Source organism: Cavia porcellus, unplaced genomic scaffold (genome assembly GCF_034190915.1).
Source record: "Cavia porcellus strain 051 isolate PalLab524CR breed Dunkin Hartley unplaced genomic scaffold, mCavPor4.1 scaffold_25, whole genome shotgun sequence".
In the NCBI taxonomy this organism is placed as follows: domain Eukaryota; kingdom Metazoa; phylum Chordata; class Mammalia; order Rodentia; family Caviidae; genus Cavia; species Cavia porcellus.
This window is the reverse complement of record NW_026947508.1, coordinates 37,159,437-37,174,908: the sequence shown is the minus strand read 5'-3', so window position 1 is coordinate 37,174,908 and position 15,472 is coordinate 37,159,437. Positions and strand designations below refer to the sequence as shown.

Below are 15,472 nucleotides of genomic sequence, written 5' to 3'. Positions count from 1 at the left end.
ACCTCTGCAGATTTTGAGTGTGAAATCGTTTCTTGATAAGCTGCTAATGCACCTTTCTAGGACCGAAGAGTGCTTTTTGAAAACCTGAAAAATCATGCCTTGTGGAGCCTGGTATGGCTTATGTACCATTATCTCAAATAGATGATTCCATCACTATGCTCAAGACTCTGTTTGGAACTAGAGGAGAAGGAGCCTGGTTCTCCGGGTGCCAAAGAGAGTGAGAGAGAGTGGGGTCTTGGCATCTGAATATCTCCTGTGGACCCTTAATCATTGGATAGAAAGACAAGGTCATGTACAGGCATGATGATTCATTTTCATATTGTCTCCATTATTTCATATTTGAAGCTAAATTATTTTTGCGATTTTCATATATAGGAAAAAGTGTTCACTTATAATAAAGTATCCAACATTTGCACCCACTTGAGAATTAATGTGGATCATCCTTCTCTTTCATTGTGACATCATCACCTCACCATAGCTCCAACTCCAGTGGAATTTTCCTCACTCACACAGACCTCAAGCTCTTGTTCTCACCCTGTTCCTGAAGGATGCAGTCTCTCACATGGAGAGAACAACACAGGTAACAGTGGGACCCCATCCCACTCACTCATTCTCCATCCTCATCTCCCTCCATCCTTACCAGGGATGCAGAGCATTACCAGCTCCAGGAAATGAGCAGGGAGCCTCATTTTGAAATGCTGAAATGAGGGTCCAGATGAATCAAGACAGGTTGAGTTTTTATCTGGAACTTGAAGGGAAGCCTCCTGGTGGGCATAGTAAAGGGCAGGATGGGAAGCCTCTCCCATGAGCAAAGTTGCTTCAAATCTCTATATTTGGGGAAAATCAGAAGAGCAAAGTCCATGTGCTGTCCAGCACTAGGAGGAAGGATCCCATTTCTAAAGGCCCTGTCCATACTGCAGCATGGTGCCTCAGTGCTCTTCCCCAGTAAGGAAACCACTGCCTCCTCCAGTTACTGCTCAGCACAGCAGCTTTGTGCTAGTGACAACATGGAGCCTGGAGAGGGCTTCTGGCAAATGTGGTTTAGAGGTGAACTATTGAGATGTTAGTCTTCATGGGCACAAGGGTTACACACCATGGGGCACTGCTGTCAACAGAATTTTCCAGGAATATAAAAAAAAATTTCTGTTTCAGATAGAGAATTAGGTGTCCTGTTGAAGGCAAGTGGAGAAAGAGACAATGATTGTGCATTAGGTAATCAATACATAATTCCCAGGCAGTAGTTTAATTGATGAATATCCTGTCTTACTTATCTCCACAGAGAGATGTTAATATGAATACGAACAGATATTAACATGTAAATGGGTATACTATAAACATATGTTTGTATAGAAATACATCTCTCTATATGTTTTTACATGTTAATCCGTATCTTTGTACACAGACATGAAGGAATATGTATCTATAAATGTATATATATATATATATATATATATATATATATGGCTATATATAAATGCATATATGTACATTCCAATGTACTAGATTAATTAAAATTGTTCTTAGGGGGGTAATTCCTTTGAAATCTTTCTTAATTTGGGGAATTTTGAGACACAATCACACTTTGTAGTTCGTCCTGGCCTTGAGTTCACTGTGCAGCCCAGGCTAGGTTCAAACAGGTCAGCTACATATCCTCATTCCATCAGAAACTGCTCACTCACTGTACAGACACCCAAGGGTCTGTGGTTAACTCACCAGTTCAGTCACCATGGGTTTGGAAGACATTTCACTGCTACTAACAGCAGCTTATAAGCTGAAGACATAACATAATGTCTGCAACCAGTGTTGTAGTCATTCTCCCCGTTTGATTCATCCTGGAGCATCTTGAACTCATTTTAGTGTCTATCCTGCTGTTTGCTGGCCATGTGACATGGGAGGTGCACTCTCTCCATCTACCTAAAAACTGTATCCCATTCCTTCTGATAAGAATGGTGACAAGGTTTAGCAGAAAATTAAATGGACTGGTGTGCCTTACATACTTTATTATGAAAGATTCTTACAGAAAAACTAAGTAAAGACATCCACATTACTTTTCCATTTCTACAGAAAGATTTCACATGAATTCACTTCTTGAACATGCAAAAGTCATCATGTTACACTTCTGCAGGTCAGAAGTCCAACTCAGTGTTCAGTGTGATAGAGCCAGGATGCTGTCAGGATGCATTCACTCTGGAGGATCCAGGAGGGAATCTGTCCTTTTAAAGTCCTAGAGGTGTCCCAGAGCCTGTGTCCCTCATATTCTTACTCCCAACATTTCCTCCTGGCCCCTCTCCAGGTCATACCTCTGTGTGTGGCCTCCCTGTGTGCTGTCCAGATGTCAGTACTGAGAAACTTCAGTCCACAGGAAAGAAGGGTAAGATTTTGTGTTACAGAGATTCTGCTTTGCATTTTTTCAACATCAGTTAATTAAAAATATTCCATTGTTAAGGAGGAAAACTTTGTTCCCCTGTGGGAATAATGAGCTAGCTGATTCCATTTATGCATCCATTTTCAATTGCAAATCAGCATTGTCTGTTCTAAGACAGCGAAGACAGTGGGTTTTAAAGTTGTTTTTTCTATAAAGTGGCCATTGTTTGCTTGCTTAGTGTGTACCAGGAGAACAGACATATTGAGTGGCACCATGGAGAGCCCATGATGATGTTTTCAGTGTGGTGTAAAGATACAATGGGATGCACCAAGGTGAGATCCTCACCTCCAAAGGAGCTATCTATGGAATTATGACAGCAGGAATGACTGATATACTTTATCCAAAATTAAAAACAAATGTGTTCCCTAGAAAACACAGCAATTTAAATAGTTTGTGGTGTTCACATTGAAGGAAAGCTCTCTATGAGTATCTGAGACATCTAGAGCATTTATGCAGGGTGCAGGCAGCAGTGAGTCTCAGGTGAGTTTGTTGTGGGTGAACAGAGTGCACCCTGGAAAGCCAATGGGTACTTACTGGTCCTAACTTAGAGCCAGAATATGTTTTTCGACACACAGTTACACATGTGTCAAAATCAATAGTATTGTATACTAGAAATGTGGCTTTTTATAAATGTAAAATTTATCCATATCATCCTGTCTTAAAAAGGAAAAAGTTCTGTGACTGTGGCTCTGCTGTAGCACTGAGCATTATGGAAGCCCATACGAGGAAAATAATGTATTGATTTGTGCAATTATTATCTAAGGGAACTGTTATTCTCTATGGCTAACTTTTTTTCTCGTACAAATGTTGAAGATCTTTTGTTTTGGGGACTTTCATGGGAGCTGTTAAGTACTGAGTTGGGTAATATTTTCATTTAAAGTTTCATTAAAATTCAAAAATGAGGATTGTATGATCCTTTCTTGTACAGATGGTAATTCTGCATACACAGTGTTAAATGGAGATGCTTGAGTCTGGCCTCAGGCTCTGGTATGCAATCTACCCAGTGGACCCAGCAGTTGGCTTCCTAGCAGCTGGCCTTGAGGATGTCACCCTCTTGCTGACTCACCTTTGTTGTGGGGCTCTGCAGATCCTGCTGCTGTCTGAGAGCAAAGTAGAGCAATACGGTGCTGAGGTCTTCATTTTCAACCAAAAATTTTCACTATCCTGTTAAGGCTGGACTGTGTGCTTCTCTGCTCAGAGGTTTTCTTCCCTGTGGAGGAGGCACGGCCATCACTTCAGATCCAGAATGAGACCCTCAGTTCTTCATCTTAGCCATTCTGTGTAAGTCAGGGAATTTTCCCCATGCTATGATTTTTCATTTGAATGTAGGAATGATCCATCTCTCACATTAAACGTGAAATAATAATAAAAATTCTTTATTCCAAAACAAAGAGAAATGCACATCAAGTCCAGTCTGTCCTTAAAGTATTCATTAGTTTCTCTTTTTTGTCCTGACTTACTGTCATAGCTCCTAGGCCCCCTGGTTAGGCACATCCTTGGCTGCTGTGATTGAAATTTGGTGAAGTCTGAACACTCCTCATGTCCCATTGATGTCCACAGATTGAGATGAGTATGGTCTCATGATGGATGAGGATGGAAGTTTTCTTCTGTCTGTTTTCTTGTGGATGTTTAAGACTGACCCAGCACCTCCAAATTCTAGTGAAGCACTATGCAACTGAGCTGTACCTGCAGTCCCAGATTTGAGATTTTTCTCATTTCTGCAAGGCGATACAATGTGATCAGCCCTGCCTGCTCTCTGCTGTCTAACCTTGTGTCCTATTGGGTGTCCTTTTCTCACAAATGCCTCTTCTCTGGGTCTGGTTTATGACCCTGAGATTGCTGAATTCTTCTCCTGCTCATGGCCTCATGACTCATTATTTCATTGCCCAGTTGCTATTTCCCTTGGTAATCAGGCTTCAGTTCGTTCCCCATTTTGACTACGACCCAGGTGAGAGTCTGGTGTAGCTTTTTCTCTTTTGAGAGCTGGACCTGAATGTTGAGGACTTTAACCATGAGAGTCTTTCATCACTGGTGGTGACTAGAAGCCCTGAGTTTTTCCACATGGATCACATTGTTCTCAGGGATGATCTGCAATTCACAGTGAAACTGCCTCTCACTTTCATAAAATCCTCCATGTCCTTTGAGGCCCTGGTATTTGGGACAGCCTAGGATGAAGCCAGTGAGGCATTTGCTTTGGTTGCAAAACTGAAGAAAGTGCCCACATCTCTGTCACTTGTATGATAAACTTTAATGCATCCAAAGGCCACTTGATATGAAAAAATCAGAATTGTAGGTGAAAACTGATAGAGTTACTTCCAAAAGATGAAAAATATTAACAAAAGATGAGAAATATAAAATAAAAAGCGGCCTTTATTCTGAGAACACGGAGAGAGATGACCGGCAACCCCCACCGCTGGCGTCCGGCGATCTCTCCGGCGGACACGCGGCGTGGGGGCCTGTAAATAACCTCGGTTTGGGGTGGAACCTAAGGCGGGCATTAGGGATACACAGGTAGCCCATTGGTCCTAGGTTTGGCGCCATATGTAAATTCCCAGGGGCGGGAAGATGGCGTCACAGGTAACTTCCTAGGGGCAGGGCAAGATGGGGCTTCCTGCTTCCAGTTGTGGCTTTCCTGGCTACAGTGTCCTGTCTGGGCCAAACCTTTCATATCCCGTCTTATGGTTATTATGAAAAGGGGCAAAGCTTTCTCTCTTTAACTACTTCCTGCTGGCAAAGGGCGCTGTACTGGAGCCTAGGGGAGTTGACGGGATGAAGGTTGATGCCCAGGTAGACGCTGGTACCAGGTGTTTTGGCCAGGACAGCTTCACTGGTGAATGCACGTATGTCAGACTGGAAAAACAAAGAGACAAGATGTTATGAGGAGACATGGCACTGTCATATTTAAGGACCCAGGTGAGGTAAAGGGAAAGGTGCCTTTGATTTAGACATATCATTCTATCAGGACCATGTTGAGGTAGAAACATTTCCACGGTGAGGCAGAATTCTGAAAATTAAACGTGGGGTTAGGAGGAGTGGAGTTATGAGAGGTGATTACTCCCCCATCTGAAAGCATAAAAGTTAAGACGGTAGGTTGGTAAGGCTTGTCTCTGGTATGCATGATGTTGGAGTCTGTAGGCAATACTGCTAAAGAGTCCTGCTGTAAAAATGATCATTAATAGAATGTAAGAAATTAGGAACCAAAGTGGATAACAAAACATGACTTAGCCTGTTAACTGTGGCTGCGAGGCCTTTGTGAGACGGAGACAGGTAGGAGACAGAAGATGAGATGACCACTCAGAATGATCAGATTTAGGGCTGGGAGGGCACCTCTTAGCCTGAGTGATGTGAAACCAGGATGGCAGTCTAGCAACTTTGATTTAGGCATGGGTCACTGTAACCTGGTTGTAGTCCTTGGAATGATTTGCTGTAACAGAACTTTAGCAAGTATGAGAAAGGCTTTTATGTATCCTGAAAAAGTATAAACCAAGTGAGAAGACTGGGACCTGCACAAAATAGGCCCTGTTTGTAAATGACATAGGTTGACCATCAATACCCCATCATAGAGACTGAGGACTTAATATAGCAGCCTGAAAACTCAGGAAGAACTCTGTATATATGGCCTCTATGTCCACAAATATAGAGAATGTCTTACCTGAGAGTTTTGTGCGACTTGGAATCTGAGACGGACACCTTAAAGGGGGCTGTTGTTGCCCTGAACTTCCTCAGTCTTCAGCAGCGATTTTCTGTCGGTGATGAATCTGGCAGTGTCGACATTTCCTATGAGGGCTAGAACTTAGGATGGCTTACCCACTCTCTGGTGGCTAGGACAGTCCAGTAGCCCTGGAGTAAGGTCTCAAAGAATGCCAGGGTGGGGCATTTTCTTGCCCAGTATCTTCTGCTGCATTTGAGCGTGGTCCATGGAGGGGGCAGGCAGCTCCACCTTGTGTAGGTTTACCTGTCTCAGAACTCCAAGTGTCACAAGTGTTAAAAATATAAAAAACCATATTAAGATCTCTCTAAGGTTTGAAGGTCAAGTTTTGCCTTTTTGTTTGGGATTTGGACTATAGTAGAATTAAGTAAGCATGCAGGAATTTAATATTGGCATTTTGGATTAGAGAGCAGGCTTTATCTGGATGGCATATCGCTTTTTTTATAGGGTGACATGTAGAATTAACAAAGCTTTAGTCTGCCAAACAAGGCTTTAATGGAAACATTTTGCAGTAAAGGTTTAGCAATCTTATGAATAAATCAAAACTGATCTAATACTGTCAAATTTTGAACACATTTATTTTTAAAGTTGTTATTTGCAGTAGTATGAACCAAGACAAATAAAATAAAACTTTAAAGAAAACCCTTGTCTTGAAAGACAGCTAGTGGTTCCCAGCAAAAAGGAATTTATTACCTTAGTTGTTAAACAGGAGATTGGTGAAGGCTTTGATTGATAAGCAAGGCTGGTAAAATTATCAGGTGGCCAATAACCTTGATTAAATGGTTTGAGAATTGTAATAAAAAAGCATCTTTTGAGTGGAGCCAAATTGTAAAAAAAGCATGCCTGAGCAGAGCCGCTGAGCTGCTGTTTCGCGGCGCTCCGGCAGAGCACGCCCAGTGGGTGGGGCAAGCGCTGGGATGTAGCGCGCAGGGGCGGGCTCAGACTGCCCCCGGAAACGTGTAAGATGGCGGCGGTGACGAGGACGGCGCACAGGGGAAGGAGGGGCTGGGACGGCGCATGGGGGAGGGGCTGGGAGGCGGCCCGACACAGCGCGCGAAGCTGGAACTGCTTGCAGGGCGTGAGGATTAGAAAGCCAATTTAGGAACACAGCTGGGTTTTGATTAGCCTCCTGGACCTGTTTTAAAAGTTTGTTATAGTTAGTATGCTTGTCCTGCTCTGGCACAGATATAGGCCCAGAGTCATTATAAACGTCCTTAAAATGTAAATCATAACAATTAGTAATGAATTCAAATTGCCTGATATAATTCTGTGGGTCAACAGAAAAGCTACCTAATTTATGGACAGTCTGGGATAGATCAGAAAGGGAAAAAGGCACATGGATGTTAACAAGTCCCTCGGGGCCAGCTTGCTCCCGAAGCGGTAGCAGAGCCTGAGGAGATTCCGGAGCAGAGGGCCACTGAGCAGCCATCCTTCCGGTAGGCGCATGTGAGCAATCATCTGTAGAGCGGCTACAGAGCTGCTGCCGGTCACCCTGGGAAACATGAGCAGATGGCGTCTCACTGTGTGCCTTGCAGCTAGAGGACTGCTGTCGGCAGCACAATGAAGCATCATGTGCACTGCAACAGGGCGGCTGTTGTAGTTCACAAGAGGAGCCACAAGGAGACGCCTGTTGACAGTGAGGGCCCTGGAAACATGGCGGCGCCCTGTCACGTGACCCAAAACATGGCGGCGCCTGGGAATATGGCGGCGCCCTGTCACGTGGCCCGAAACATGGCGGTGCCTGGGAACATGGCGGCGCCCTATCATGTGACCCGAAACATGGCGGCGCCCTGTCGCCATGTGGCCCTCCGGAACATGGCGGCGCCATGCCACGTGGCAGAGGGTTGCAACATGGCGACTGTTCCCTGCGCAAGCTGGAACAATCACGCGACCTGCTGGAAGGACATAGCGACCGAGACCTAGTATGGTGGGCAGAGGGTGAGAATGCTGTAGGGGATACAGAATTCTCAGGAGAGGAAGTCGGAGACTGCGAGGAAGCGCTAACAGAGGGATTAGAGCTGCTGGGAGAGTTATGGGTCCCGGAAGGCAGAGAGGGAGCCGATCGCACAGCGGGAGGTATCTGCGACAGAGAGGGATTAGAGCTGCTGGGAGAATCAGGCATAGGGGGAGGAGAGAGTGGCCCGGCGGGAGGTAACGGCAGGGAACGAGTTTGGTGGTAGGCAGGCGGTGGCCGGGAAAACGGATGGCAGGAAGGAAAAGTTTGCGGCACAGTAGACTTAGCTAAAAGTATCTCAGCGGGAGCACAAGACTTAATGAGAGATGGGCGTGTTCTCAGAATAAGAAAGGCTTGGACATAAGGGAGTTCTAATAACTTGTTGCCAGCTTGACAAAAATCGTACAAGTTCCTGAGAATGCAGGGGTCAAATGTTCCTTGCTGAGGCCAAGGCTTGCCGATAAGCGGGTAGGTTGGCCAGACCTCCTGGCAGTAAAAAGTTAGTTGTTTAGTTTTTATGGTACCTTTAATTTTTAGAGTACGTAAATTGGAAATTAGGCATTTTAAAGGTGTCTTTTGGGTGTTAGAAAATACGTTCCCCATGACTGATTCAGGCAAGAAAAAAACCGGAGGTCCAGAAAAAAGTCGTCACTTATTTGTGGTACCACGCGGCGGCTACGGTTCCAAACCATAAACTCCAGTCGTCACTGAGAGATTTACGAATGGAGTCTACGTGGGGTCAGTAACAGTTTTGCCCGTGAAAGCGCAAGGCTTTAAGGGAAGTGAGGCATTCTTTCAGTGTGGGCGGTCCCAAAAATCTCTGCTTTGGGCTATCCGAACCCAAAGAATGTGAGAGATTTTGTGGGCGCAGGTTTGCCCAGAAAGAACCCTGCCCTGGGCGGTCCTAAGGACGTGAAAATGCACAGACCCACGCAGACGGGGAGAACATTCCACTGGGGCTGCCCAGTGCGAAAAGTTCCCCGGGGAGTGCTCACCTGAAATCAGTCTGGCCGATGCGGAGTGCAGGCGGCTGGCGACAGGAACGTCTCGGGAGAGGAAAAAGCTCGGGATTAATCCAGGATGGTATCTGGTTATCGGCGAGGAAACTCTGGGTATGTGGCCCAAGAGTTAGTTGCCTGCCGATCGAGTCACGGCAACAAATGATAGAGTTATTTCCAAAAGATGAAAAATATTAACAAAAGATGAGAAATATAAAATAAAAAGCGGCCTTTATTCTGAGAACACGGAGAGAGATGACCGGCAACCCCACCGCTGGCGTCCGGCGATCTCTCCGGCGGACACGCGGCGTGGGGGCCTGTAAATAACCTCAGTTTGGGGTGGAACCTAAGGCGGGCATTAGGGATACACAGGTAGCCCATTGGTCCTAGGTTTGGCGCCATATGTAAATTCCCAGGGGCGGGAAGATGGCGTCACAGGTAACTTCCTAGGGGCAGGGCAAGATGGGGCTTCCTGCTTCCGGTTGTGGCTTTCCTGGCTACAGTGTCCTGTCTGGGCCAAACCTTTCAAAAACAAGATCTTCCTTGTGAACAAATAAATGTCAATAAGGGTCGTGTGATATTGTGGCAATATGATATTGGTAAGATTATTTGATTCATGATGCTGGTAGTGTTTCTGTCACCAGTTCTGATCAGTGGCTGGGTTGATAGCCACATTGCATGTGTGTATTGCAAGGTCGTTAGAGTCCAAGACACTTGATTTCTGAAAGGTGGAGAATGGCTTGTGTGCTGTGTTTAGCTGGCGCGGGGATGTGTGCGAGTGTTAATTCTAATGACTGCAAGAGCACTGGATCACTTTAGGAGGAGGAGGGAAATGATGTTTCACTAGTGTTCTGTATGAGCCTGTTTTCTGTAACTAAAAGGCAAATAATGAACAGATTAAATGCCTAAAACTTCCTGAGATACCTGTGACACTTCTGCAGTAGTTGAACCAGAGCATAGTGTTGTAAGCAAAATAGTGCAACAAATCTTAGTTTGAAAGTGATTGAACAATGTCCCTAGAAACTTTCAGTGCATGAAGCTGACCAGAAGAGGGCACCACATGCACATTCACGTACTGTAGGTGAAACTTTCAGTATCTGGCTGTGACCCTACAAGTGAAATTGGCACATTTTGTAGCAATCAGACCCAGGGGGAAATTTCCTTGGAGTGTAATATAGGTTAAGTTTACAATTGCAAAGTGAAAAATGGTTCCATTAATGTTATTTTTGCCCTGGGGCATTAATCTCTCTGACTTCTTTTCTAATTTTTTTTTTCTTTATCTTAGTAGCCATTTCTTCTTGACCTCCCCTGTGGATCTGTCTTCATCTCTTTGCATTGCACACTGGGCTACCATCCTGGTCTCAGTCTGCTTTCATTTGTTTCGCTCACCTTGTCCTTTGGAATTGGTCCTCCTAGCTCAGTGTAGTTCCCTGATCTCCAGAATCCCTCCTGTGCCTCTGGGTTAGGATAGTGCAAGCTGGAGGCTGGGAACTCCTCACAATTCTAATCTGCGCCCTCATATATCCTAAGTCTCCCCTGCTGCTCACTGTTGCTTCCCTTCAACTCTCCTGTTCTCACAATATATGGTTTGAAATTCTCTGGTTGTTCAGTTTCAAACCAATGGAACAGGCATCCTGAATTTCACCTTGTTCTCACACATCACATCCAGAAAGACAACGCAGTTCATTTGTTTTGCCTTTAAAATATAGTCATCTGTCTACTTTCACTACAGCATCTGGGGGATCAATATCCTGCATGAAGACCTTGAGGTGAAGAGTGTTCATCTCTTTCTCTTCCTTGTCACTGGTTCTTTTTGCTCAGCTGTCTTCCTCAATCTCTCTTCTGGTCAGAGGAGCTGCACCTTGTTGTTCTGATTCTCCAAACTCTTCCTCTCACACAGAGCAATCTGTACTGTGCTGTTCCCCAGACAGAAGTGCAGGAGGGCAGCTGGGCCTCCCCAGGCAGGGAAGTTTGTGTTCCAGGCTGTAGCACCATGGGAGGTTCATGTGTACCTTGCACAAATTTTTTTGTGATTTTCATATATACTAAATGTGTTCAATTACAATAAAGTACTGAGGATTAGAACCCTTCTTGAGAATTAATGTGCATCATCCTTTTCTTTCTTTGTGACATGGTCACCTCACCATAGTCCCGACTCCAGTGGAATCTTCTTCATTCACACAGACCTCAAGCTCTTGTTCTCATCCTGTCAAGAAAAGCTGCAGTCTCTCATGTGGAGGGAACAACACAGGAAACAGTGGGACCCCATCACTCTCAATTGCTCTCCTTCCTTTTCTCCCTCCATCCTTATCAGATATGTACAGCATTAGCAGCACCAAGAACTGAGCGAGGAGCCTCATTTTGACATGCAGAAGTGAGGATCCAGATGACTGAAAGCAATTTGAGCTTTTATCTGGGACTTGCAGGAGAAGGCCTCTCTGGGGACACCATGGACATGCCCTGGTGGGCACAATGAAGGGCAGAATGGGAGACCTCTCCCATGAAAAATGTTGTTTCAAATCTCTATATTGGGGGAAAGCAATAGAGAAAAAGTCCATGTCATCTTCAACAGCAGGTGGAAAGACCTCATTGTGAAAGGTTGATCCATACTGGAACTTGGTGCACAATTCTCTTCCCCGGTAACAAAATCATTGTCAGCTCCAATTACTGCTCAGCAGAGCAGCTTTGTGCTAGTGACAGCATGGAGCCTGGAGAGGGCTTCTGGCAAATGTTTTTTCCAGGTGGACTATTGAGATATTAGTCTTCATGAATCCAGAGATAAATCTCCATTAGAGCACTACTGTCAACAGAATTTGTCAGGAAGATAAGAAAAAAAAATTTGTTTCCACCAGAGAACTAGGCGTCCTGTTGAAGGCAAGTGGAAAAATGGTAAATGACTGTGCCTTAGGTAATCAATATACAAATCCTGGGCACTCGTTTAACTGATGAATGTCCTGTCCTGCTTATCTCCATAGAAAGATGTTAATATGAGTATGGTATTTATTAACATATAAATAGGTATACTATAAATATGCATATGTAAATGTATCTATATACGAGTGTTTATATGTTAATTGGTGTATTAGTCAATGCTTTACTAAAGAGAACAAATACAACACAAGATATATATAGATGTATAAAAACAACAAGATTGGCTTATGATGGTCAGCCACAGAGTTGTGTGCGGAAGCATGCAGAGGGTGTCTGAACACTGGAGGCCCAAGGATTGAATCCAAGGTCTGGAGTTCACCCTAATGTCCTGTGAAAGTCCACACCAGCAGGCTGATGGGTTTGAAACAGAAGGCCAAAGGCTGTATGATGAGGAGCTAAAGAGTCTTGCCAGAAAGCTGGAGTCTACACTGAAAGCCAGGAGATGAGGTCCAAACCAAAGGTAAAGACTGGATCTTCTCCCAAGAATGGAAGGCACTCACCCTTTCTCCTTCCCTTTTACATATCTCCAAGTGATGAGCCACCCTAGGGATATCTTCTTCTATATCCTTGGGTGTAGAGTTGCTAAATCCATCCAGTTAAGCCTCTAAATGTCTCAAGTTAACCACTACAATCCACCCTGTGTCAACTTGGCAGTCACACACATTTCTTTAAACTAGCTCCAGCTACACAGGCATGCATGTAACTGTACATAGCATGTTATAACTGTCCTTCATACAAACGGAAAAGCAGTAATTCCCCTACCAGAACACACAATGTAACTTTTCTTTGGTTGATGCTTACTCCTATCAGTTTATAAACTTCACATTATAACACAAGGTTAACAATTCCCAAAAAACTGCATTAAGTCTAACATTGTTACATTGAAACCACATTGGGGGACAAATAGTAATCATAATCATCTTTTTTGTAACAGATCACAGGGTCATAACTGGTATTTAGAACTTCCTTCTTCCACTACCCATTCAGTATTCCCTTGGCCTTCAGAAAGCACCTTAGCAGGTCTCGGATCTTTCCCTGTTTGGGTGACACATACCTTCATTCCTGAAGGTTCTGGACCATTTGTCACTTTGCCTGGATTAGGTTTCTGTAATTTTCCATTAACATTAATGACAGGGCATGGTAGTACAAAAAGGCACCATACTTATATTAACATCTTTCTATGGATATAAGCAGGACAGGACATTCATCAGTTAAACTAGTTGCCCAGGATTTGTATATTGATTACCTAAGGCACTTCAGGTATATTCTTCCTTTCCTCCATTGTAGAGTAGTAGTCCAACTTCCCCTTTGGTAGTCTGGGTCAGTCACTCCTGACAACACTATGACTCCCTTTTTAGCTTGTTTCCTCAGAGGCATGAGGAGACCAAAATGAGTGTGTGTTGGTGAAGGTCTTAGCTTCCAGTTCAGTAACATGATTGTTGTGCTTCCTGGTATAAGTCTTCCCTGCTCTGGAACCAAAACTTCCAGGTCAGCAGAACATGAAGTCATGGGGACAGGAAGCAAAAATTTTGCTAGTTGATCACTCAGGGTAATGGTGAGTGGTACCATTCCTACTTCCACCCCTTGAATCTTGGACCTATGAATCCTGGCTATGGGAGACACAGTGCCACATAATGGACATTGATTTGAAGCATATACAGCACACACTGTATGATGAAAGGCTGAAGATGAAAGGCTGAAGAGTCTATACTGGAAGCTAAGAGACAAGTTCCAACCAAAGGCAAAGACTGGAGCTTCTCCCAAGAATGGAATGCATTCATCCTCCCTCCTTCCCTTTCATACCTCCCGGTGATAAGCCACCCTAGGGTGGGTCTTCTTCTATACCCTTTGGTGTAGAGTTCTTAAACCCATTTAATTAAACTTCTAAATGTCTCAAGTTGACATAATTAACCACTACAATGACTATCTATTATATGTGGATTTTGATGTACTAGGTTAATTAAAATTGTTCTCAGGGGAGTAATTTCTTTGAAATCTGTTTTTCTTTTTTGGCTTTTGAGATAGAATCACACTTTGTCGTTCATCCTGGGCTTGAGTTCACTGTGTAGCCCAGGCTAGGATCAAGCAGGTCAGCTACTCATCCTGGTTCCATCACAGACTGTTCACTAGCTGGACAAACATCTGGTAATCTGGGGACCCTCACCAGTTCAGTGGCTGTGGGTCTGGAAGAGATTTCACTGTTACTATCAGCAATTTCTAAGCTGAAGACATGGCATAGAATGACTGTTAACCATAATGTAGGCATTGTCCCTGTGCGATTCATCCTGGAGTAAAAACTCATTTTAGTGTCCGTCCTGCTGTTTGCTGGCCATGTGACATGGGAGTTGCACTCTCTCCATCTGCCTAAAGACTGTGTCCCATTCCTCCTGATAAGAAAGCAGGGTTCAGGAGAAAATTAAATGGATTGGATTCCTTACCTCCTGTAGTATTATGGAAGAGTCTCACAGGAAAACTCAGTAAATACCTTCATATTAGTTTTCTATTTTTATAGTAAGATTTTGTATGACCTTATGTTTTGAACATGCAAAAATCATCATGTTACAGTTCTGAAGGTCAGAAGTCCGGCTGAGTGCTCAGTGTGATAGAGCCAGGATGTTGTCAGGATGTGCTCACTCTGAAGAATCTAGGGGGGAATCTGTCCTTTCTACCTTCTAGAGGTGTCCCTGAGCCTTTTTCCCTCATCTTCCTGTCTCCTTGCATTTTATCTCTTCACCCCTCTCCAGGTCACACCTGTGTGTGTGGCCTCCCTGTGCACTGTCCAGATGTCAGCACTGAGAAACCTCAGTTCATAGGAAAGAACAGTGTGATTTTGGGTTACAGAGATTCTGCCTTCCAGTCTTTCAAATTCAGTTAATTATTAAAATTTTCTGTTTTTGAGGAGAGAAAACTTTGTTCCAATATGGAAATAATGTGCTACCGGATTCCATTCATGCATCCAATCTCAATTGGAAATCCGTACCGACTGTTCTTAGAGAGACAGCAAAGAAGGCAGTGAAATTTAAAATTGTGTTTCTATGAAGTGCCCTTTCTTGCCTGCTTGGTGTGCTGGTGTGTAGCTGAAGAACAGATGTGCTGAGTGCTACCAGGTAGAGCACATGTAATGTGGGCATTTCCATGTACAGATGTAGTGGGATGCACCAAGATGAAAGCCTCACCTAAAGTAGAGTTATGCACAGAATTACAACAACAGGAATAACTGATGTACATTCTATAAAATTAAAACACTCATTTTATCTAGAAAACAGATCAAATAGTTTGTGGTGTCCACATTGAAGGAAAGCTCCCTATGAGCATGTGTGACATCTAGAGTATTTATGCAGGGTGCAGGCAGCAGTTAGTCTCAGGTGAGTTTGTGGTGAGTGAACAGAGCGTAACGAGGAATATCAATGGGTGCTGGAACCACCTTAGAGCCAGAATATACTTTTGGACACATA

General features: G+C 44.1%; 1 protein-coding gene across 1 annotated transcript in view; it reads right to left on the bottom strand.

Moving 5' to 3' along the window:
• Positions 1–311: 311 nt before the first annotated feature.
• Positions 312–15,472, bottom strand: part of LOC134472802 (liprin-alpha-2-like) — an 85,071-nt gene continuing 69,910 nt past the window's right edge. The window contains exons 27-28 of the mRNA XM_063235130.1: positions 3,886–6,391; positions 312–3,635 (exon numbers count right to left, since the gene is read on the bottom strand). The gene's annotated coding sequence lies outside the window, so the exon portion shown is untranslated. The remainder of the gene's footprint in view (positions 3,636–3,885; positions 6,392–15,472) is intronic.